We start from the raw sequence: 26,580 nt of genomic DNA on the forward strand, positions 1-26,580 counted from the left end.
TCCTATAAATCCCTAAAAGGATAGCAGCTCTATTGTTAGATACACACAAAGGATAAAGCAGTAAAATATAGGAGCTGCACTCTTAAAAACCAAACCTAATAAAGTGACAATATGAGCTATTGCATTGATAGCAAGAAAGTGTGACAGTGTGTAAATCAACCATGTAGGTTAATCAGTCCCAAGAGATTAATGAGAAACTTGGACAGATGAATCATTCACAGATGGTACTGATGAACAGTACATCACACTAGCAAACACCAAGTGTTTAATGTCCTCCTCCTGTAGATAACATATTCACACTGACATGCAAATTTTAAATCCACCACCACATGAAGTACATGCTTACCAGCTTATACAAGCTGACTCGCTTGTGGCTAATACTCAGCCAGGGCCCAGGGCTGGACTGGGGCAAAAATTTGGCTCTGGACTTCACCCAGACCAGCCCACTTTAATTTTGCAAACAAGTACAAAAACAGTATATAAAACTATACGTAATTGTGCAAAAAAAACATAAGTAGCATAATATAAGGAGTCCTCACTAACCTCTTTTATTATTTGACTTATTCTCTTCTGTATTTTTCTTCTCTTTCTCACATCACTGCGTGAAGTTGAGGGCGAGCCGCACAGCCATTACTTTGTCACTGAAACCGGCCCACTGAGCCATCGGCCCACCGGGAAACTCCCTGTAGTCTCAATGGCCAGTACATGCCTGCTAGGGCCTTTATGTCCAGGGATGGAAATTGGATAGCAAATCTGACCAGAACTGCCTCCAAACACCACTTTCAAGCAGATAATCTTTCTATTCCACAGGAGCTCAATAGATCCAGAGTCCTCACTCAATTCTCGTGTTCATTGCAAACCAAAAAAAGGAAAGGCTCGCCATAGGTAAACCAGACTAGTATTTCATGTATAAAAATATTATCATGCTTGACGTACATTACCTAGTTGTAAGTGATACTGTTTTTATACATTAAATACCAGTCTGGTTTATCTATGGCAATCTTTTCCTTTTTTGGGTTCTATGAACATGAGAATCAAGTGATTGAGTAGTGTCTTCCTACTAGATCCTGAAATTATTCATTCTCATTGATTTGCAGAAATTTGGTGTGACTCAGTTAATATCTCAATTGAAGAAATATATATATCCTATATAAATATATATAAGTCCTATTAAACTCCATCAAGATTTACCTACAATAGTGCATACATTTATCTTAAGGATGAAACTGTTTTGTTTGCTATTATACATTATATCTATTTGTATCTGAAAAGATAATGTCCCTCACTTGGGAAAGTGTAGTACCTCGTTTACTTTGTTTTACTGTTACTTTTGTGCGATGAAAGGGATATAATTATTATTTGAAGGTTGCAGCAGCTGTCCTCTTGTATTAACCTTTATTACATTTTTCACTCTGAGCTCCATGATTTGCAGTTTATTTCTTGCAGACCTACTATCATTTTTCATTTTTGAGCACTCAAGGATAGGAGGTGAGCACTGTCACATAACCTGTCACAGGTCATGTAACAGGCTTCCTCCTCCTCCAGCTACTTTTTTCTTGAATGCAGTACTGCAAGAAAAAGGCAAAGCAAGTTTATGAACCACACTGCAGTGCTTCTTAAATGTTCAGAAGGACATTTTAATAGAAAAGCAGCACTATGGCACAGTTGTGACATACAGATGGTTTTAAAATGGGCCCCCAAATGTAAAAATCTGCTCTCAGTGGATGTCCTAGACCAGGGCTCTCCAAACTACGGCCCTCCAGCTGTTGCAAAACTACAGATCCCATAAGGCATTTTAAAACTCTGACATTCATAGACATGACTAGGAGTGATGGGAATTGTAGTTCCTGAACAACTGGGGGGCCATAGTTTGGAGACCCCTGTCCTAGACTATTAGGAAGAATAAAATTCAAGCACTCACATTTAGATCTTCCAGACCTCCCTGGGTGCCCCAAAACTCATGACATTAATGTGATACCTTCCCCTCCTGGGTTCCACAGCTCAATACTGGTCATCTGCTTTTTGAAAATTGAAAATCACAGGAGACTTAAGAAATATCCAATTGCTTGCATGTTCCTCTTGCTCAATGTTTGGAAACTTTACTGGGATCCCTTCCAAGTAACTACTGGGTTATTGAATTAGAGCTACCGGGCCCCCTCATGCAGCAGAAAGGGTGAGAAACATCTTCTCATTATAGAAGCAAGAGTTGTTGAAAAATTCTATTCCCAAAACATATAAATAGCTATTTGGTAAATCAAATCTCTAAGGCCGCGTACACACGCGGGGACTGTTCGGCCAACTTTGTCCGCTGAACAGTGTTTCGGCGGACAGTCCGCCCGTGTGTGGGCGTTCAGCGGACAGTTTCAGCGAACAGTCCGCTGAACAAGGTTTTTCGGAATTTCCGAAAAACTGTCCGCTGAAACCTTGTTTCAGCGAACAGTTCCCTCGTGTGTAGGCTTGTTCGACAAACTAAGTTCCGCGCATGCTCAGAAAGGATTTACGCGCCGAAAGTTATAATGCAGTGTATAGGACGTCGTATTTTTCGTCCCGTCGTACGTGCCGTTCACGTCATCGCGCACGGTTTCAGCAAACTGTTCGTACGTCGTGTGTGGCCATGTCCGTCCATGCTAATTTTGAGCGGACTGTTTGCCGAAACTGTTTGACGGACAAAGTTGGCCGAACAGTCCCCGCGTGTGTACGCGGCCTTACAAACACCAGTTCATTAATTACCAGTGGGCACCACCTGTAATTAAGGAACTTGGAACACAAGGTTTAATACATATAAGATACTATTTTTCTTGTATGTTTTATCCTCTCTAGGGGGCTTTAAGGATCATAGATTCTCTAACAAAACAGAAAGCATGCATATTATGCACCTCCAATAACAGACAACAGAGGTCGTTATTGAACCTGGGACATATGGTTGTCCTGTGCTCAATTACATATAAGATTATTTTTATAGAAATCATTGATTCCCAGTTAATTTGCATCATCTCTCATCTCTATTTATCATAGGAAAAGTAATCAGCACTGCTCATGTCCATAAATGCTGCTGCTACACACACACTTGATATGCTCCTTAGGGATTTCTTACTAACCGGAATAAAAGCTGTGAGCACCATATGAAATGTTATGCACCATTGCTCTTATTTATGTGCATTCAAAACCAATCAAATGTCCCAGCAGGTTGGAGTACAAGCATTTGCCTGTGTATCAACATAATACTAAAAATACACATCATATACACTGACTCTAACACTTGTACATAGACCGTACACACTGAATTTAACAAGTGTGTTTGATACAACAACATGCTTAACTGTAGATGCTGGATTGGTGTTTGACACTAGGGTGTATTAGATAGCTCAGGCCTCAGATTTTTTTTGTTTTGTTTTGTTTACCATCTAGGAACATATCTTACTGGCTATACTATATATGTGTTTGTTCAACAAGCTATGTTTGATCATCATTTTATATCCTAGAGATGGTTCAGCTATGGAGGATATATTAAAATGTAAAAATGTACATAACATATTTTGCTAACAACAAATAATGAGTTCCCCTTGTTTCCAAATTCATTCCACAAGTATGGAGATATTCATTCAAAACAGGCAGTCTTTTTAAATGTGAGCAGGTCTAGAGGCTTTTTTAAGTGTTTATTTTGTTTAGACATATTACACAACATTTTACAGCATACAAACATAAATTCACATCATTACACATTTGCCATAGGACCTCGAAATCCATGGACTCTACTATATTAATGCACACATTAAGGGAAACTTTGGTGGAAGACAATTAACTTATCAGAGTATCCCTAAACTACCTGCTCTGTGCAGTGATTTTGCACAGAGAAGCCCTGATCCTCCTCTTCTCGGATCCCTCACTGGCGCTCCTGGCCCCTCCCTCCTGCCAATCTGGGCTGAGATGCTGAGATGCTGCTCTGAGTGCTCAGTGTGTCCATTCAGACATGGAGCCCCGCCTCATCTCTCTCCACATTGGCTCACTAACTTTGATTGACAGCAGGGTGAGCCAATGGCACATGCTGCTGTCTCAGCCAATGAGGAGAGAGACCGCCGAGGCTCTCATGCAGCATCGCTGGATCAAGATGAGGCTCTGGAAAATATTGGGGGGAGGGGCTGAGGGGGGCTACTGGACACAGAAGGTTTTTTATCTTAATGCATAGAATGCATTAAGATAAAAAACCTTCTGACTTTGGCACCATTTTAAGGCAGAGTAGTTGGAATTCTACTATTGATGTACAATTTTTACACTTAATAATACTCATTATTATTCATAACATCTCAGAAGAAGGACAGCTTTAACCATAAACCAGAGGCATCACTAGCATCAAGCACCAGGGGCACGTGCCCCGAGTCTCCCCCAGGTGCCCCAGGTTTGCAAAGCCAATACCATCAAAGTCCAAACTACCTGCAGGGCTGCAGGTATTGCCCCCCCACTACTCTGCAGTGCAAACATTAGAAAAACTTGTTTTAGCTAGCATGACCTAAGACCTTCTCTTATCAATCACTCTCCTGCAGCTCCACTCCCTAATACAACATGCAGAGCTTCTTCATTTCAGCGAGAGCAAGGTGATACATTTTTTGAAAATACACACTTTAACCTCCCTGGCGGTACAATTATTTCAGATTTTAGGTGCTGAAAGCGGTACAATTATTTTGCATGAAAATTTGGCGCTTTATATTGTAGGCCTGTAATTCTTAGGAATAACTAATTTAACCACTTTCAGACCGGACCAATATGCTGGTCAAAGACCAGACCCCTTTTTGCGATTTGGCACTGCGTCGCTTTAACTGACAATTGCGCGGTCGTGCGACGTGGCTCCCAAACAAAATTGACGTCCTTTTTTTCCCACAAATAGAGCTTTCTTTTGGTGGTATTTGATCACCCCTGCGGTTTTAATTTTTTGCGCTATAACCAAAAATAGAGCGACAATTTTGAAAAAAACACATTATTTTTTACTTTTTGTTATAATAAATATCCCCCAAAAATATCTAAAAAAACATTTTTTCCCTCAGTTTAGGCCGATACGTATTCTTCTACATATTTTTGGTAAAAAAAATCGCAATAAGCGATTATTGATTGGTTTGCGCAAAAGTTATAGCGTTTACAAAATAGGGATAGTTTTATAGCATTTTTATTAATAATTTTTTATTATTTTTTTTTTTACTAGTAATGGCGGCGATCAGCGATTTTTATTGTGACTGCGACATTGTGGGGGACCCATCGGACATTTTTGACACATTTTTGGGACCATTGTCATTTATACAGTAATCACTGCTATATAAATGCAGTGATTCCTGTGTAAATGACACTGGCAGTGAAAGGGTTAACCAGTGGGTGGCAGTGTAGGGGTTAAGTGTTCCTAGGGGTGTGTTACTAACTGTGGGGGGGTTGGGCTTTCATTTAGTGAACACTGATCTCTGCTCCAATCACATGGAGCAGAGATCAGCGTCACTAGTTGCTAGGCAGAATGGAGAAATGTTGTTTACACAGCATTTCCTCCATTCGGCCGCTCCGTGAGACGATCGCGGGGATGCCCGCGGCGATCGAGTCCGCGGGTCCCGGGACCAGACTCACGGGGGTCCCGACCAGCGCGGGAGCGCGCCGCCAGCGCGGCAGGGCGGCATTGAATATTGGACGTACCTGTACGCCAATATGCCTGCCCGTGCCATTCTGTCGACGTACATCGTCGTGCGCTGGTCGGGAAGTGGTTAAATCTGTCCAAACCAGAGTCTAGTAAACATCTCGGTATGATAACGTTTGGAAAATGAAATCATAAATTATAACATAATAAATAACTATAAATAATTATATCAAACAATAATATAATAATAATAAAAAATATTCAATAATGTAATCAAATCAAAAACACTGAAATTTGCTCAGTTGCAGAATTGTCACTGTCATTACTGTTCTGTATTTGATGATGGATCTCCCCACAAATTTCTATCCCTCAATTCTGCAAGTGATTCTTATTTATTATCGCTGTTTTCTAACTGGTCTAAAATAATTTTTGATGTAAAGAGACAGTTTTGGTTGCTATGGACAATCTCCAGTTTCCAGGCATAAAGAACAGTTTTTTTATAATATAAAACTGCATGCAGGACACTGGAGAAACCAATAGGGACAAAGGGGATGCGAAATAATTACATACAGCAATGTAATCTGTAAGATTACATTATACTGTATGTAATGTGTGTGTTTTACTTTTTAAATTTGGTGCCATTCTCCGTCCCCGTGCGTCACAATGCTCACAGGGAACGGAGCCCGGCTATGTGATAGATCGAGAGGAGGATGGCTCGCTCGTACAGCGGGGGGACATCGCTGGATCCAGGGGACAAGGTAAGTAACCTTTTCCTGGATCCTGTGATGCGGTCCAGAGTCTGGCTCGGGGTTACCGCTAATGCTACTAAATTTTCACCCTGAGCTAGACTCGGGAATACCGCCAGGGGGATAAGGTATTTATTAGGAAGAATGGTGAGTTTTTTGTAGTTCTAATTTCAGCCACTTTTTTGGAAAAAAAGAAAACAACATTTGAATTGATTACACGTGGTTGTCATTTTAATAAGTTATTTCTCATACAGCATGGGCATACTTAACACCCCAAACACAATATTTTACTCCTCCTATAAGGATATCACATGCGTGATATTTTATCACTGCCAAGATGCGTAGATGGGACCACTTCCAAGGAGCACTTTTAGGTTCAGGGGGCATATATTTTGAATTTGATTTCCTGACTACCTATCACTTTCCTGAGGCCCTGAAGTGTCAGGACAGGGGAAATATCCACAAAATTACCTAATTTTACAAAGTGTTCCCTAAAAAATATTTAATTAAAAGCATGGCTAGTCTTTTAAAGATTAACATTTTAGCCACATTCCTGTGAAATAAAGAAAGAAAATGAGATATGGAGATACAACATATGCACAAATTTTTTTGCAGCCTACATGCATAGAGGGCCTAAAACCCAAGAATTTCAAGAGGTATAAATCAGGCATCTAATTTCCTGACAATATATTACATGTTTGGAGGCCCTGAATTACCAGCACAGTAGAAACACTCACAAATAACCAATTTTGAAAAGCAGAGACCCCAAGTTAAGTCCTTTTAAGGTTTTTATTTTTCTGTCACAAGTTTTTAGAAAATGCAAAACGTGAAAATATATTATTACACAAAATGAATAAGAAATTCCTAAAACACAGTATGGACATATGAGCGTATGGGTGAACTGCACCCCAAAATACTCTTTGCTATTCCTCCTGAGCATGAAGATAACACATGTGAACATTTTCCACAGCCTAGTTATATGGAGCGGCCCAAACTCAAATGAGCAAATTCAGGCTTGCGAGGGGCATAAATGATGCATCTAATTTTCAAGCTGTCTATCACATTTTTGTAGGCCCTGGGGAACCAGGACAGTAGAAACACCCACAAAATGAAAACATGTTGGAGAGTAAACATAGTGCTGAATGCATCTGCCCGTAAATATGTAGTTATCCTTGGGTGGAAATGAAGGATGATAAAGATAGAAGATACATTCTACTTACATTTAAACTAATTGTATTTATTTATTTATTTTAATGAGCTTAGTGTAACTTTAGTTTTTCTTGTATTAATAGAATACCATGCTGCTTTACAGAGTGCAATATTTACACTAAAACACTACTAAGGATACTACTAAAGCCCCATACACACTATCAGATTGTCTGCTGATTTTTTCCTTCAGATTTACCAAAACCATATAATATGAGGTCAAACCTTAGGAGTTTCAATTTGTATGCAATCAGGCAGGCCCTTGCACTACATGGCTTGGGAAATCTGAAGGAAAAAATCAGCAGAAAATCTGATAGTGTGTATGGGGCTTAAGGATAATAAAAATTTGGATTTTTTTTATTTGTCCAATGTTTTAGCAAAATTGTAAGATTTTGGAAAATATTGTAATTTTATCTAAATGCATTAGAGTCAACATGGGTTTTACATGCTTTCTGATGGTTACAAGAGCTCCTTTCAACTATTATAGACCTTTTCTTGTGCCACAGAACAGACCCTCATTAGTAGGGATGAGCCGAACACCCCCCTGTTCGGTTCGCACCAGAACCTGCGAACAGACCTAAACTTCGTGTGAACTTTAGAACCCTATTAAAGTCTATGGGACTCGAACGTTCACAATCTAAAGTGCTCATTTTAAAGGGTAATATGCAGGTTACTGTCCTAAAAAGTGTTTGGGGACCCGGGTCCTGCCCCAGGGGACATGGATCAATGCAAAAAAAAGTTTTAAAAACGCCTGTTTTTTCAGGAGCAGTGATTTTAATAATGATTAAAGTGAAACAATAAAAGTGTAATATTCCTTTAAATTTCGTAGCTGGGGGGTATCTATAGTATGCCTGTGAAGGGGCGCATGTTTCTGGTGCTTAGAACTGTCCCTGCACAAAGTGTCATTTGTGCAGGAAAAAAGTGTTTTAAAATCACTTGCGGCTATTGTCGGGTCCCGTAATACAGAGAACACTCAATGAGTGTTCTCTGCATTAGCCGACAATTCATTCATTCATTGATAAAAAAAAAAAAAAAAAAAAGCGTGGGGGTTCCCCTAAATTCAATTACCAGGCCCTTCGGGTCTGACATGGATATTAAGGGGAACCCCGTGTCAAATTAAAAAAAAATTGACGTGGGGTCCCCCTAAATATCCATAACCAGACCCTTTATCCGAGCACGCAACCTGGCAGGCCGCAGGAAAATAGGGGGGACGAGAGAGCGGCCCCCCTCCCTCCTGAACCGTACCAGGCCACATACCCTCAACATTGGGAGGATGCTTTGGGGGTCTGTGACCCCTCAAAGCACCTTGCCCCCATGTTGATGAGGACAAGGGCCTCATCCTCACAACCCTGGCCGTTGGTTGTGAGGGTCTGCGGGCGGGGGGCTTATCAGAATCTGGAAGCCCCCTTTAACAAGGGGACCCCCAGATCCCAGCCCCCCCCCTGTTTGAAATGGTAAGGGGGTACAAAAGTACCCCTACCATTTCACAAAGAAAGTGTCAAAATGGTTAAATAAGACAAACACACTTTTGAAAAATTCCTTTATTAAAAATAAAAAAAATAAAAAAAAGATTCCAGCGGTGCTAATCCACTCTTGCTATCCAGCGACGGGTCTCCGGGGTCCAGCGATGGATGATCATATCCAGCGACGGGGGAATCTCTCAGTCCAGCGCTGTCCATACATCCTTCTTCTGTCTCCACTCCGGAGACACTGCAGAGATCCCAGCACTGACGTTTCTTATATTAGGAGGGCGGGGCCACCCGTCACCTGACCCGCCCCTCTGACGCTGGAGAGGGGAGCCAGGGGTTCCCCAGTGACGTGTGGGTGACCCCGCCGCCTCTGATGTAATGCAGGTTTCCGCTACATCAGAGGGGGCGGGGTCACCCACACGTCACTGGGGAACCCCTGGCTTCCCTCTCCAGCGTCAGAGGGGCGGAGTCAGGTGACGGGTAGCCGCAAGTGATTCAGGAGGGAGGGGGGCCGCTCTCTCGTCCCCCCTATTTTCCTGCGGCCTGCCAGGTTGCGTGCTCGGATAAAGGGTCTGGTTATGGATATTTAGGGGGACCCCACGTCAATTTTTTTTTAATTTGACACGGGGTTCCCCTTAATATCCATGTCAGACCCGAAGGGCCTGGTAATTGAATTTAGGGGAACCCCCACGCTTTTTTTTTTTTTTTTTTTTTTTATCAATGAATGAATGAATTGTCGGCTAATGCAGAGAACACTCATTGAGTGTTCTCTGTATTACGGGACCCGACAATAGCCGCAAGTGATTTTAAAACACTTTTTTCCTGCACAAATGACACTTTGTGCAGGGACAGTTCTAAGCACCAGAAACATGCGCCCCTTCACAGGCATACTATAGATACCCCCCAGCTACGAAATTTAAAGGAATATTACACTTTTATTGTTTCACTTTAATCATTATTAAAATCACTGCTCCTGAAAAAACTGCAGTTTTTAAAACTTTTTTTTGCATTGATCCATGTCCCCTGGGGCAGGACCCGGGTCCCCAAACACTTTTTAGGACAGTAACCTGCATATTACCCTTTAAAATTAGCACTTTAGATTTCTCCCATAGACTTGTATAGGGTGTTCCGGCTTTTCGAATTTGCTGCAAACAGCCCAAATTGTTCACTGTTCGCTGAACAGGCGAACAGGCAATGTTCGAGTAGAACATGAGTTCGACTCGAACTCGAAGCTCATCCCTACTCATTAGTCTCATTATATTATACTTTTTTCACCAAAAAATTGAGAGTTCCCACTGTAGCAACATTTTGCTGACAGCAAAACTAATAATTTCTTCAAAACCAGTCCACCTATCTCTTTTGAGAACAATTGACCTAACTTTATTACTGATGCTTACACACTATTTTGAGTAGATGGTTAACTTAAAATGATCTGAAAAAACTGACTGGAAAAAAAAATAACTGCAATATACAGCAAGGCTAACATAGTCATTTGTATTACATATTATACTCTAATTACTTCTTTCCCTTTCACTGGTTAATGTTCAAAAGTACAACAAGAGCACATATGCAGGCTGGTTCAAATCTAACAAGTACTATAGCACCAAGAAAATCCTAGTAAAAGCTACAGTGGGAAAAAAACTGAGTTGAAACATTTACATTTATTCAATTCAAGTCGTACTATTAATCTAATGTTAATAAATAGAACAGTATATTTCACTTGAAGTCACAGAAGCACTTTCACCTATCTATAACCACTGATCTGCTTTAAAACTGTCCTTATCTATTATTTTCTGGAGATTTGCTGTGCTTGATGTCAGTTTATCTCTTTCTTTCAATCTTTACACATCTATACATTGCTAATGTTATCTCTGATGTATCTATGTCCAGCTCATTCATCCTTCCCTTTTGATTAATTTCTTTTCCACCCTATTAATCTGTTCCTGTCTTTCCTTCTGGCTCATAGCTCTCCCTGTAGTTCTATTGTGAAGGCTGAACTCTGCTGCATAAGCATAACATTTGATGTAGCTACAGCTTGTATACCATTATGTTGAAAAGTGTTCGATTTTCAGTTTTGTTTAGGAGAATGTAAAAAGTAAAGGAAAAATGTTACGAAATAACAAATGAAAACACAAATATGTATTTTCCGGCCAGCCTTCACACATATTGAAGTTTACCAGTCCTTAGATTAGGTCGCTGCATTTTTTTCTCTTTTCAAGATTTTGTTTACTTTATTTTCATTTGGTAATCCTGAAAGTAACTCACTTCCTGTCTCTGGGTAGCTACACTCACTAACTGTTAACTAACTATGTAAGGAGCCATAGTTGTCGCCCAGGCTGGACTTCAAACATGATTTTCTCTCTTGATCTTCATTACATGGGGTTGAAAGGATTAGTAGTCTGTAGCGGCCATAACCCGTTGCAGGACGGCCTTGACTTAATGGGCTTAACAGTTACCTTCTCTCTGCCTGCTCTTCCACTGCTAGGGGTTTGCCAGGGTTGATACCCAACAACTTGTACACTGACACAGATGAAGTCCTTTCAAAAAGGTTTTTATTCTGCAGTAGAACTTTCAAATAACACAGTCTCTTAGGGAACAGAGGGCACAGGTGAAGAACTTAGCCACCTTGAACTGCAGGTCCAGCAAAGTCTCTATTTCCACCCAGAGAGTAGCCACTCGCAACTGGGTACTTCCAAGCTGAACAGATCTCTAGCCAGAGATCATGGCAGTCAGCACGTTGACTCAAACTTGAACAAACAACTAAGGGCAAACAGGAACCTTTTTCCTCCGTACCTGGAACGTTTCCTGTCACCTTTATGGTACTGGAAAAGTGTGAATTCGTCAATGTCTTCCTCAACTTAGTAACCAGGCACTTCTCAGGATGCCACTTGCCAGCCCTCCTCCGAAGAGTCCTCCCCCGGTCACTTCCACGAGCTGTGGTGTCCCTCCAAGCCGAGAGGACACCCGGACACTTTGAATCCTCCTTCAGTTACTGCTCCTCAGACCAGCAGGTTCCGAGACTCGGGAACGGACGGATCCCTACCCCAGACCAAGCAGGTCAATCAGGGGCCACTGACAGGAACATGTCGCGGGGTGTCGAAACCCCGTGACCGGGACCCCACACGGGGCTACCCCGGTCCTGGAACCAGACTAGACCACACAGATCTCTTGAACAACTCCGGAAACACCGAACATGTGACCCACACCCATTTAAGTACCCCTTTCCAGACTCCTCAGTGGGCTCTGGCACTCCCACTGATTGGCTCCGAGAAGGCCGATACCCAAACATCCAACCAGACTTGGTTCTAGGCTGTCATGTGTACCTCACCGTTCACATGACCAGGCAGAACTTCCAAACACAGTCTGGCCAGACTGATGTTAAGGCCCACCTACCCAATTAACCCTCAGAACCTTTACTGTTCTGAGGCCAAAAACTAAATTTACATGCGTGTGACATTTGATCCAAAAAGTCATCTGCTACAAGTTTATAGAAGGAAGATAACTTTTTTCAGCAACATTGTATTTTTGGAGGGATCGATAGGTATTTTCTGCACTTGAACAAAATGCATGAGCCTGAAAAAAGAGAATGTAACTACTATATATAAGGGCTGATAAGCTGCAATATATTATTTGGTAATATATATTTTTTTTGAGTTTAGTAATCATTTAGCTAATAGGGACTTCAGGTCTATTAGCCTATTGGTATATAACCAGTACAATTTTATCCTGACCTTTTTAATTGTAAGCCTACAGAGGAACTCCACTCACCTTCCTGTATAATTTTTGTAATTCCCAATTGCTGTCATTTTTCTTCTGCTGAATAATAGGATTTTTTAATACAGCTTACCTGTAAAACCCTTTTCTTGGGAATACATCACGGGAAACAGAGCCTTTATTACATAGTGGATTAGATAGTCACCTGTGGTGATTGGACACTGGTTTATCCCAATTAAGGAGAGTTCCTCCTCTATATAACCCCTCCCATATGGGGATCACCTCAGTTTTGGAGCAAATCAACAAGTCTCCACGTAAAACCAGTAGAGGGGCGGGAGCTCTGTGTCCTGTGATGTATTCCCAAGAAAATGATTTTACAGGTAAGCTGTATTAAAAAATTATATTTTCTTGTTCATACATCACGGGGCACAGAGCCTTCATTACATTACATTACAGTGGGAAATCCCAAAGCAATGCCCAAATGAGGGGAGGGAGACACAGATCAGAAAGCATAGACCGCAAACGGACCATAGGAACTAAACTACAGCCTGAAGTACACTGCGCCTAAAGGTGGCATCCTCTTGCCCTCTTACATCCACCTGATAAAATCTAGTGAAAGTATGGACTGAAGACCAAGTCTCAGCCTTGCAGATCTGAGCCATGGAGGCATGGTGATGCACTGTCCAAGAAGCACTAACAGCCCTAGAAGAGTGCGCCTTAGCCTGAAAAGGAGGAGTCTTCCCCTTTACACCATAAGCCTGAAAAATGACTTGTCAAATCCATCTAGAAATAGTGGACTTTGACGCTGCCTGGCCCTTCTTGGGGCCCTCTGGCAGGATGACTAAACAATCAGTCTTTCATATCTGAGCGGTCACCTGCAGATAGATGCTGACTGCTCTTACAACATCAAGAGTGTGTAAAGAATCTTCTTCCACTGACTTGCGGATCTGGAAAAAAGGATGGTAGGACTACATCTTGATTCAAATGGAATCCTGAAACCACCTTGGGTAAAAAGGTCAGGTGAGGACACAGCACCATCCTGTCTTTGTGAATAATCAAATATTGCTCTTTACAAGAAAGAGCCGCTAATGCCTATACCCCCCTAGCAGAGGATATGGCTACCAGAAAGACCAACTTCTTAGTTAAAAGAATTAAAGAAGTATGGAGCAATGGTTCAAAAGGTTGTCCTTGTAATGTGGACAAAACCAAATTCGGATCCCATGGGTACACAGGAGGTTTGACTGGTGGATTTAAGCGCAGCTCCCCCTGAACAAAGGACCTGACCAGGGAACGTGAGCCAAGTGGCTTCTGAAAAAATACTCACAAGGCTGAGAAGAGAAGAGCCCAAGGCTTCCCTACTGTCATCTTCATGATCTCTGCATACCAGGGTCGTCTGGGCCAAGTCAGAGCCACTAGAATGACTGACTTTGCTTCCCTTTTGATTTTCCAAAGGAACCACTGAAGTAGCAGAATTGGAGGAAATGCATAGATTAGATCATACTGATCGCATGACGCTGTTAAGGCATCTGATCCCTGAGCAAGCAGATCTTTTGTTCTTGACACAAAGCTGTCCAGTTTCCTGTTGAATCTGGATGGTCTACATCTGGGGTTCCCCACTTTTGACATATGATCTGAAATATGTTGGGGTTTAGAGACCATTCTCCTGGACACAGTTGCTGGTGGCTTAGAAAGTCTGCCTGACAATTTTCCACCCCTGGAATAAAGACCGCAGATAGGCAGTGAATATACTTCTCTGCCCACACAAGAATGCGATTCACCTCTCTTTGGGTATCCAGACTTCTGGTGCCTCCTTGCTGATTGATATAAGCCACTGCTGTGGCACTGACATTTTGTATCTGGCAGGATGACCCTGTAGTCTTAAAGACCAGACTCTGAGGGCTAAATAAATTGCCCGGATCTTCAGAATGTTGATGGACAAAGAGCTTCTCGGCTGCAGACCATCTTCTCTTTGTGCACAATTCTTTGAGAACTGCTCTCCAGCCTGTCAGGCTGGCATCTGTGGTTAGGATTTTCCACGTTAGTGAGAGAAAGCATCTTCCTTTTAGGAGATTTCTGGTCCGTAGCCACCAATTGAGGCTCTGGCATACCCCTGGGGATAGGCACATCAGAAGACCTAAGGCTTGAACCCTTTTCCAAGCCGAGAGGATGTTTCTTTGTAAAGGCCTTGAATGAAACTGGGCAAAAGGAATGGCGTTGAAGAAGCGATCATCTTTCCTAGTAGCCTCATACATAGCCAAAGGGAGGATTCCTTTTTGCTATGACAAGCCAGACTATAACTTTATGGCTTTGGCTTTTGATCCAGGTAAAAAACACCTTGCTTTGAGCGGTGTCTAGGATCATGCTCAAATATTCCAACCTTTTTAAAGGTTGTAAGGAAGATCTTTCCAAATATCTCACGGTGCCGAGCACACTGTGGCTTAGGTTTGCTACGGAATGTTCCATGAACAGCAGATAAGCTGTCACTGTTATGCCCTGGACCCTTAGGTTAGCCAAGGGTGGGACTGACACCTTTGTGAATACTCAAGACCGAAGGGCCACAAATTGAAAGTGGCACTGATCCACCACAAACCTTAGAAACCCTTAAGCCCCATACACACTATCAGTTTTTCTGCTGAGTTTTTCCTTCAGATTTACCAAAACCATATAATATGAGGTCAAACCTTAGGAGTTTCCATTTGTATGCAATCAGGCAGGCCCTTGTACTACATGGTTTTGGTAAACCTGATGGAAAAACTCAGCAGAAAAACTGATAGTGTGTATGGGGCATAAGTGAGCGGGAATATTGACAGATGTATATGCATCTCTGATGTCTAAGAATTCTTCCCCTTGAAGGGTGGAATCCTATATAATTAAAGGAGGCTAAATTGACACGCCTCGCTATGCAACCATGCCAAATATAGGCAATCATGCATTCTTTTGCTATTCATGATATTTTATGCGACTAAACATTCTGCGAATTATAAGCACTATTGTGCGGACAAGTACCGAACAAGGATCCTCGTGAGATCAAGCACCCTTGTGGGATCCAGCATCTTTATGCAGTCAAGCATCTCAATGGGTTTTTTGGCATTTCTGTAAAACAAGCCTCTCCGGGTGACCAAGTATCCTTGGGTAATCAAGTACTCCTGAGATCAAACACCATGGTGTGACCTTATGCATCCAAGCATTCTTATGCAAATTAGGCATTGTGAAAAAAGCCTTTCTGCGTTAGCAGGCATCTCCAGGCAAACAAGGACTCTTGTGAGGTTAAGCACTCTTGTGCGACCCCGTATCCTTATGAAAACAGGTATTTATGCGCTTTTTAGGCAATTATGTGATCTTAGGCATTCATGCGATTTTTAGGCACATTCTTATGCATCTATGTAAGTCCACCATAAACAGCAAAAAAAATGTATCTCTATGTGTTACATATTTACATGTTCTGGCACATGCACTTTATACCTTCCAATACTCAGGTAATTTATGCAAAATGGACTGATACAAAGAAGTTTATCCTCCGATTAACGTGCGCTCCCGCACTCATGCGTTTAGCTGTTTTGTGATAGCAACAATGTTCACAGAACCGTGTGCAGTACCTGGTAACCCAGGTGATCTCCTATACAGGTATTAACCAGGCCTTACCCTGCTTAGCTTCTGAGATCAGGTGAAATCTGTCAGGGTCATGTGGCTGTAGGCATCTCAGCAGTTGTGCATTTTAGCTAGTTTATAAGCAAGCACCTGCATGAAGATTTTGTAGTGATGACGGACTTGGACAGGTACAAGAAACTTATGGGAATTTTAAGAAAAAATCCAAGCAGGAGGCAGAGGCTCTGGCCATCTAGGCTGAGGGTAAGTTATATGCAGCCTGAATCTCTGTAAAAGTTTGCAGCTACCACCTCCGAGCCTGCAAGGTCTCTAATACATCCGCTTCATCAGTTTGCACCTGTTCCCTGATGGTGATCTTTCATCATCAGATTGTAGATCCTCTTGATTGAGGATGTAGGGCAGGGAGAGGGGAATTATCCCAATCTTTTTCCCTTTTTGAGAGGATGCTGTGTTTAAACAGTTAACCTCTCAAGTACACCCCACACTGCAATGCAAACAACCGTCTTTGGAATACCTGTGCAGGGCTGCAATGTTGGGAGAGGCTGCAAGTCTGCCAGGGGAAGTGACTTATGCTGTGCAGCTGCCTCCAGTCTTTAGAACTTTTAGATCAAGGTGAGATTTTTTACCTGCCCCTGAAGCCCTCTTATGGGGAGACATAGTCCTAAGCTTTCATAAGTAGAGGTGCAAGTATAATGCAATCACTATTGTGCCTAGTCTTACATTATTATTATTAGCTTAGTCTACACAAACTGATGCCAAGTAGTTTAGGCTCCAAAACCTGACAGGGGCACTGACTCATCCTGTGAGGCTGGCTCCAGTCTTGCAGGGGGGATGGTAATCTGCAGGCATTCCTAGTACCCCTAGCACAGGCGGGGATCTCTTGGAAGCCTCTGCTAATACTGCACAATCTGATGCCGAGTAGGTGTCTTATGTTTGCCTGGATCCAATCACTTGGGATACTTACAGCCCACAGCTCTGTGTCCTCTGCTTACAGGAGCTCTGACGCTCTGGGCTTTTCAAACTTGCTGCCTGGCGCCGTGCACGGCAATGCAACCACTCCCCGATCTAGCTGCAAAAGCGCACCCCCTGCACGCAGGACTGTCATGGCAGTGGCCGGGACCTAGGGAGGGAGAAGAGGACCACTCAGAGGCACTGCCTGCCCTTTTTTGGAACCATGAGACTACGTGGAACCCCCTTTTATATGGAGATGTGGCAGAGCCTGCAGCGGAGGAGGTGAGTGGCTTGACAAACCAACTTCACTGAGCGTGTAACCTGGATGGCATGTAAGTATACACCAGGTTTGCTTCTTATTCCCTCTAGTGGCGGAAACCAGGTAAGAAATACAATTACTCATAGAAGAAATCCACAATATGTAATATATAGGATTATCTTCACTTACCTGTCCTCGTTGCAGGAACTGCTGAAAACAGTCAGATTCCAGCCTTCACCCATCACGGCGGGCAGTGTTGTGCAAACCTTCAGGGATTATAGGTTCCTATTATAGGATCCTCTTCCCTGGACCTGTAAAAAACTCTGCCAGAAACGTTTGTGCCACTGTTTTTATAGTTTTATAGTACACCAAGTCTGGTTTTCCCATAGCCCAGTCCTCTAGAGAGAGACATTACAGGCAAAATTGTGTTTCTTCCGATCACAAGGCCCGGGTAGCATACCATCTTGGGAGTCAAATATCGGCCCGAGATATGGATCCGGTTTGTATAGCTCCTAGACCCCTGCAGGGATCATCAAGTAGAGCTCTCTTCTTTGCACCTGTTCCCCATATGGGTGGGGTTATATAACCCACTATGTAATGAAGGCTCTGTGTCCCGTGATGTATGAACAAGAAAATACATTTACAAGACAATCACAACAGATCTTGACTAATGTCCCAAGTATTTTGCATGTAAAATTGAAACATGCACTATTTTATGATAGCTGCCACATAACTCCTTGTTTAATTAGACATATGACAGTTGGACTATATTGTTACACTTATCTGACTTAAAAATAGAGCCCAATAGTTCTGTCTCAATATGACCACATTGGATAGAACATGTATTCCTATACTCCTTTTCATTTCAGTCCCCAGGCCTTTATCTCCCTAAACCCCCATTGACTCCTAAGTATTTGTTTTTAATTCTGGCATAAAATACACATTACATTTCTTGACCACCTCTTACAATTTTGAAGGCCCTGGAGCACCAGGAAAATGGAAACACCCCAAAAATAATCCCATTTTGGAAAGAAAACACCTCAACGTATAATCTATGAGGCATAATGAGTATTTTGAACATGTTATTTCTTTCCACACGTTTTTGGAAAATGTGGAAAGAAAATGAAAACGCATTTTTTTTCTACAGAGTTGTCCATTTATACAATATTTCTAACACATAACATCTACACGACACAAATTACACCCCAAAATAGATTCTACTACTCCTCCTGAGTATGGCAATATCAAATGTGTGAGACTTTTCCACAGCCTGACCACATACAGAGGCCCAACATGCAGGGCGCACCATTAGGTGTTCTAGGGGCATACATTTCAAATCAAATGAGGCATAAATGAGCCATGAATGGGGATGGATGAACCATGAATGTGAATGACTGAGCCATGAATGTGGATGGATGAGCCATGGATGGGTATGGATGAGCTGTGGATAGGGATGGAAGAGCATGAATGAGGATGGCTAAGTATGGCTGTGTATGGATGGGGATGGCTGAGCATGGCTGGGAATGGCTGAGCATGAATGAAGATGGCTGAGTATGAATGGGGATGACTGAGCATGAATGAGGAAGGCTGAGTATGGATGGGGATGGCTAAGTATGGATGGGGATGACTGAGCATGAATGAGGATGGTTGAGTATGGATGGGGATGACTGAGCATGAATGAGGATGGCTGAGTATGGATGGGGATGACTGCGCATGAATGAGGATGGCTGAGTATGGGTGGGGATGACTGCGCATGAATGAGGATGGCGGAGTTTGGATGGGGATGGCTTAGCATGAAGGAGAATGACTGAGCATGAATGAGGAATTATTCATTTTTTTATCCAATTTAAGAGTTTGAGTTAAAAACAGGGATTTTGTTTGCACACATTTGTCACTTCATGGCACCCTAGTATTAACTGCAGTCCTAACTCTAAATTTTGAGAGCCTCCATAGTAGAAGAACATGCATGGATTTGCAGACGGCAGGTGAGCCTGGAGGGAGCCCACCACTCCTTAAATGCACAGGGGCACACAGGACAACCAGCATATATCACAATGGCAGCAAAGATGTCCAGTGCATCCTCTCATGCATACTATTAGGCTCTCAAAATTTTGAATTAGGACTGCAGATAATACAGGTTATGTATGTATTTGCAAATGTGTGCAGACTAAACCCCTGTTTTTAAAGCATACTGTTAGACAGGATAATTCAGTCAGTTGCATGCTGGTCGGTAAGTTGAGCTGGGAATTTTCTTTGGTTTTGTTTGACATGTGTTGTCTTTCTATGTGCTCCTAGCTGCAAAGTCCAGTTATTGGTAGGGGCAGTGGCTATTTGTTTGTCCCTTAAAAGGTGTCTGTACACCCAGGCTGTCACATTGGTCAGATGATCATGAGCCACTCCCACCAGATACCAATCATTAGTGAGGACTGAAAACTGTAATTGGCAGCTTGGTCTCTGTGCATGCTCTCAGCACAGAAACATTGTCCGTCATTGACACATATGTACAAAATGCGAGTGTTAAAGCCCAACCTTCTGATGCTGCACTTATGTGTTACATAGGTGGGAACAAGTGCAAAATGCAAATCTTTTGGGGTATTGTTTAGACACTATAACTATAAGATAGCAAATCTTCACATTTGAAGTTCAGGTCTACCTTAATTGATATGGTTTATAAGTAAATTACGATGCGACACAATTGAATATATAATTTAAACATATACAAATGGTGCCTGTTAGATAGTGCTTACCCACAAAATATTTTCTCTCCATTTTGGGTACACTTTTTGTATATTACCTGACTTTCAGATTTGGTGAATGGTCACCAGGACAATCTGGTTGGATCTTCTCAGAGGAGACACAGAAAAGCAATAAACCCTGCCAGAAGTTCTAACCCTTCCCCCCTTTGCTTTACACACTTTAAGAGAAAAGGTTATCTTGTTTATCCTGATAAAAGTATGCGTAGGATGTTAGAAACATGAATGCAATTAAAAGCAATAATAACACTAACCTAGTTAAATATGCCAGTTCTTTAACCACTTCAATACCAGGCACTTTCCCCCCTTCCTGCCCAGGACAATTTTTATCTTTCAGCACTGTCGCACTCGACAATTGCGCAGTCATGCAGTACTGTACCCATACTAAATTTCTTCCCACAAGTAGAGCTTTGTTTTGTTGGTATTTGATCACCTCTGCGGTTTTTAAATTGTATGCTATAAACAAAAAAAGAGCGACAATTTTGAAAAAAAAAAAAACTGATGGGCACGATAGGCGGCACTGATAGGCAGCACTGCCGGTTCTGATAGGCGGCACTGATGGCACTGATATGGGGCACTGATGGGCACTGAAAGGTGGCACTGATAGGTGGCACTGGATAGCCAGCACAGATGAAAAGCTAGTGGCAGGCTTTACTGAGTGGCACTGATTGGCACTTTGATTGGGCACTGACAGGCATCATTGATGGGGTACTGATTGGCACTTTTTTGGGGACTGTTGTGGGCACTGATCTGTACTTTCATGGGCACTGACAGGCTTTATGGGGGGGACAGGCTGACGAATGATGGGCATTGATTGGCAGCCTCTGTCAGAGGCTACATACAACGATCGGAGTTATGGTGTGTCTAACTAAACCATTTTGCCGCTGTCATTTTGCTATACGGCGGGTGGCAAGTGGTTAATAAATTGTAGAATATGAACTATGGATGCACCGATACCATTTTTTTAACACTGAGTATGAGTATCGATACTTTGTTTTAAGTACTCGCCGATACCAATTACCGATACCTATCGCCTAGGAAGAGTAGGTAGAGGGGTGGTTTGGGAGGTGGGGGGTGCAGGGGAGCTGAGTGAGACTGGTGTAAGAGCAGAGTGGGAGGAGGGAGTAGTGTGTAAGTGAGGGCTGGGTGGGGGGAGTAGGGGGTGAGGACAGGATGGGGGGAGTAGGGGGTAAGTGAGGGCAGGGTGGGGGGATTGCAGCTTGTCAGAGATTGCGGACATGGTGCAACCTGCCACGTTGCCTGTCACCAGATGCAGAATGTCACTTGCCACACTGCCAGCCATAAGATGTAAAATGTCACTTGCCAAATCACCTGCCACGCATACTGCCACAAGATGTGGATTGCCACCTACCACGTTGCCTGTCACCAGATGCAGAATGTCACTTGCCACACTGCCTACCACAAGATGTGGAATGTCACTTGCCAAATCACCTGCCACGCTTACTGCCACAAGATGTGGATTGCCACCTGCCACGTTGCCTGTCACCAGATGCAGAATGTCACTTGCCACACTGCCTGCCACAAGATGTAGAATGTCACTTGCCATGCCACCTGCCACATTGCCTGTCACCAGATGCGGAGTGAGTGGAGCGCTGTTTGTGGTTTGACAGGCAGACAGCTGAGGGGGTGAACTACCAGCACACCTCACCTGTACTCCCACACACAGCTCACCTGTCACTGATGATGTCACATGTCTGTGGGATCGCCCCTCTGGATGTAGCAGGGTGTCTCCCTCCTCATGCTGCAGCCAGTCTCATCTGGTAGAGGGAGGGTCTGAGACTCCTTCGGCTGTCACTCTCTGCTCTCTGGCTTTCCTAATTAGCTGTCTGGGGTTTCACACAGTGAGGAGCCGCAGGAGAGCGGTGATGCGGGGCAGGCAGTATGAGATGATGTCATCTCTCTGCTCCCCGCCGCACCTCCGACACTGAGTCAGAGCACTGGCGTTGAGGGCAGAAGAGCGGTGATGCAGGGGGCGGAGAGTGATAATATCATCTCTGCCTTCCCGCCCGCCCGCTTCTTACATCCATCCTGCGCTCTCATGCCGGAAGCCCAGCATTAAAAAAAACATAAAGTATTGGTTTCCGGGTATCGGTACATTTCCACGACGACCGATATCCTTAAAAATGCTTAGTATTGGCACCGGTACTGATACTGGTATCTGTATCGGTGCAACCCTAATATGACTCTGTTTATTTGGTCTGAAACTTCTCATATATTAAAAACTCCAATCAACCCCTTAGAAAATATGTTTTAACTGCATTCTTTCCTGTAAATCAGTAATTAAGTCAGACTGTAAAATTCTTTAATTATATGTAAAGCAGTATATAAGGCACCACAGTGCCAAGTGAATCTGTTAGCAGTAAAGCTGACAAACAGTCCAAATTGTTAACCGCATGAAACAACTATCTGCAATATATAAACAAAGACATGTAAAACGGGCCTCAGAAAAATATAATTAGAATACATGCTTCCACTCCTATATAGCTTTTCAAACTGTTTGAATAAAGAATGTATAATGGAATAGAACTAGCTGGGTAAATGCAAACGCTTTATTTGATCAACTTCCCATAAAATCTTTAATGCTTGAGAGATCACATTCTTAGTAGACATGGGGGTTATTTACTAAAGAAAAATCCACTTTGCACTGCAAGTGCACTTGGCAGTAAAGTCACTGTAGATCCAAAGGGGGACATGCAAGAAAAATAAAAAAACTGTTTTTAGCTTGTACATGATTGGATGATAAAATCAGCAGAGCCTCCACTAATTTCAGATCTACCCCTTAGATTTACAGCGACTGCACTTCTAAGTGCACTTGCAGTACAAAGGGGATTTTCATTCATTTTAAATAACCCCCACAGTACTTATGAATTGTTGTTTATCACAACTGCTGTACTTTATTTACTGAGGTCTATAATGGTCACAAACTTTAAAAAGAAGTTCCAGCCCCCCCCCCCCCCCTCCAAAAAATTTAACATTTTAATAATAGGACACCTACCTGTCCAGGGATCCCGCAATGTCGGCACCTCATCGATTTTCCGATCAGCTCTCGGGTGCTGCCGCCATTCATTTCAGCTTCACAGCCAGGTCTCTACTGCACATTCACGAATCACGCTGTGCTTTCTAAATGGACTGGCAACGGAGGGAGGGGGGACTTCTGGGGGACCTCGCTGCATCTCACCGCAACCAGGTCCCTCAGAAGTGGGGATGGGTACCTGTAAAAAATAGGTACCTCCCCCCCCCCCCAAAAGGTGCCAAATGTGGCACCTTAGGAGGGGGGAGGAAGCAAACAAGTTGACCTTGCAATTTGAGTGGAATTCCACTTTAAGGTATACTCTTATAATGGTTATTTTAAGAGAATCTTACCACAAGATAATATGGCAAATTAACATATTGTATGCATGTTATTTACTTGTAAAAGTCTCCCTTGTGTAGATGTTCAAAAGCCCCGAGACTGCTGCAGGGCTCTGGGTGCAGGACCTAATACAATTATTTTCTGTTTCTAGCCATGTTTTTTGACCTGGCTGTTTTCTCCATGACACTATATTCTACCCAAGTGTTTATTCTTCTTGTATTTTAAAGTGGTGGTAAACACCACTTGGTCACTTATAGTGAAGTTTACCTGTAGGTAGCATGAATATCTCATAAACGTGCATTGGTGAAGTCACCGGGGCATGCGCACTTCACTCTGGATTAAGGGCACACTGAATGTGCTATCAATTCAAGGTGCTGTGTCATGGCAATGACTCCTGTGCATATATCCAGGAGTGGCATCAATGCGTCTCAGCCATTCAAACGGCTGGAGCCCGCAAACCCAAAAGGAAGACTGGATGAAGATGGAAGCCCAGCGGTTACAGCATACCACTGGAGGGACCCCTTTACAGGTAAGTCTGTCATAATATAGTAATATGTGGTGCATACTAGCACATTATGCCATTAACTTGCAGGGGGGATTTTTTTTTTTTTCAAAGACTTTACTAACACTTTAAGATTTTTTGCCCTCAGGATTCTGGTATTCTTATTCACACAGGTACAGGAGGAGGTTTATAATGAGGTAAGCTCTGGGGGCATCTGAGTACCAGTGAAGTAATACATTTTTAGGGCAAAGCAGCATATGCATAGGTGGTGGAGAGTTTTTTTCAGTATAATCAATGAATGTATTAGTAAACTTATATGTACTAATTAAGTGATAGTTTCTTCTTACTAAGTTTAGTCCACTTACCTTTCTTTGCAGATCTCCTCATCCATCAGTACAAATGCTATTTTTTTTAGACTCATTTCTACTAAGATAGAGTAAGCACCTCTGAGTCAAACAGCCAAAGGTAATTTTCCCTATAAATTGCTACTCACATCAGGATACATTTCTACTTTAGGATCCAGAACTACCTTACACTTCTATTTAGACATTTATTTCCAAGGGCTTGTTCACACATGTGTCAATAACAAATGTTTATGCGGCATTTATTCACCATTTCTAAAGCCTCATAACCGCTCATCAATGCTTTGCATGAATATTACCACACAGTGCTGTTCACACAGGAGTGGTAGTGTTGTGTTGTGTCATGCTAAAATTAAAGCAACATGTTGCTTTCATGAGGCATCGCTGCTCATCAACTGCCTCCATTAATTTCAATGGTGATGCCCAATAACTGCACCTTAAAGCCAAACTCCAGCTTTTGTTACACTTTAAATAGTTTGTTTGGGCCAAGCCGGCCCAAACCATCTGTGACACTCATTAACATGTAAGGCTGCTGGATGTTCTGTATAAACTGTATGTAGCTGCGGCATACAGCAATGTTTTCCTGCCTCATACCTGAAACACAATAGAGTCTATTTGAGCGGTGCTCAGCCATTCATAAAAAGTGATGTACAGTATTCTAGCAATGAATACAAAGCTTCCTCTGATTGGCTGAGTCAGAGGTTGTGACATCATCAGCCCTCCTCTCTGACTAAGCCAATAAAACAAAGCTTTGTATTTATTACTAGAATACATTGCTTTCAATGAATGGCTGAATGCCGCTCATAGACTCTATTGCATTCCAGGTATGAGACAGAAAGGTCTCGGCTTGAACCCGAAACACATTGCAGTGTGCTGTATGTAGCCTCAACTACATACATTTTATACCGCACATCCTGCGGCCTCACATGTTAGTGAGATACATAGTTTGTTTGGGCCAGCTTACACATGTAAAACAAAAGCTGGAGTTCAGCTTTAACATTACGTAGGGCATTTATGGTGCTTTAGTGAAAAATTCTGAGAGAGGCGCCTCTCTGTGTTTCTCTTCAGAATCTAAGAATCTGATTTCAGTTCCCTTTTGGAAGCAGCCCTGTATGTGGATTTCCTCCTCTCACATTTGGATCTATGGACTTTTAATTAATATATATTTTTAATATATATTTATTATTATGGACTTTATTTTGTGTGTTTCTAAACATTTATAATTTAGATTTATATATGAATTTCCTTATATATACATATCGCCTGTGCGCTAAGGTTTTTTTTACCCATTTTTTCCAGTTAACTGCGCCTATACTTGTATACATTAGTGAAACATTTATGAAATGTTAACTAGCTATTGGGGGAGAGACAGTGGGAAATTCTAGACTGCATTAAGGCTGCATTCACACTACAGTGTTTTGAATCACCGGCAGATTTGCAGCGGATCTGCCCGCTATTTGACAGTGTAAATGACAAAACAAAGGACTCGCATTCGAGATGACATTCATTTGAATGACACCTCAAATCATGGTGCAGATCTGCTGCGATTTTCGCGTGATAAAACACGCTGCAATTGCAGCAACTTGCATCGCAGGATGCATGTCGCCCTAAAGTAACTCCTGAACAATTTGTGGGCGACATGCATCCCGCAATGTGGGTTGCCAGGATTGCAGCACGTTTTATCACGTGACAATCGTGGCAGATCTGCACCATGATTTGAGGTGTCATACAAATGAATGACATCTCGATTGCGAGTCCCGCATTTTGACATTCACACCTCGGTGCTGTCAAATCATAGGCAGATCTGCGGAAAATATGCCTGCAATTCAAAACGCTGTAGTGTGAATGCAGCCTTAGAAATAATAGACAACTAGGACAGAGCATCTCCATCCACTTCCTGGTTGTACAAAACAGCCGTGGGATCGCAGCTGTGCCCTGTTGCTAGGACACGGCCCGACCCCGGTCTCTGTAAAGAGCCACGTCTGTGGCTCTTTACCCATGTGATCGGCTGTGTCCAATCACAGCCGGTCA

At 42.6% G+C, this 26,580-nt stretch overlaps 1 protein-coding gene across 1 annotated transcript in view; it reads right to left on the bottom strand.

The window, feature by feature from the left end:
* CNTNAP2 (contactin associated protein 2) overlaps positions 1 to 26,580 on the bottom strand; it is a 2,388,168-nt gene that overhangs the window by 1,236,347 nt on the left and 1,125,241 nt on the right. The gene's annotated exons all lie outside the window — the stretch shown is intronic.

This window comes from Lithobates pipiens, unplaced genomic scaffold (genome assembly GCF_037356315.1).
Source record: "Lithobates pipiens isolate NorthernLeopardFrog02 unplaced genomic scaffold, aLitPip1_a1.2 Scaffold_19, whole genome shotgun sequence".
Taxonomy (NCBI): Eukaryota; Metazoa; Chordata; class Amphibia; order Anura; family Ranidae; genus Lithobates; species Lithobates pipiens.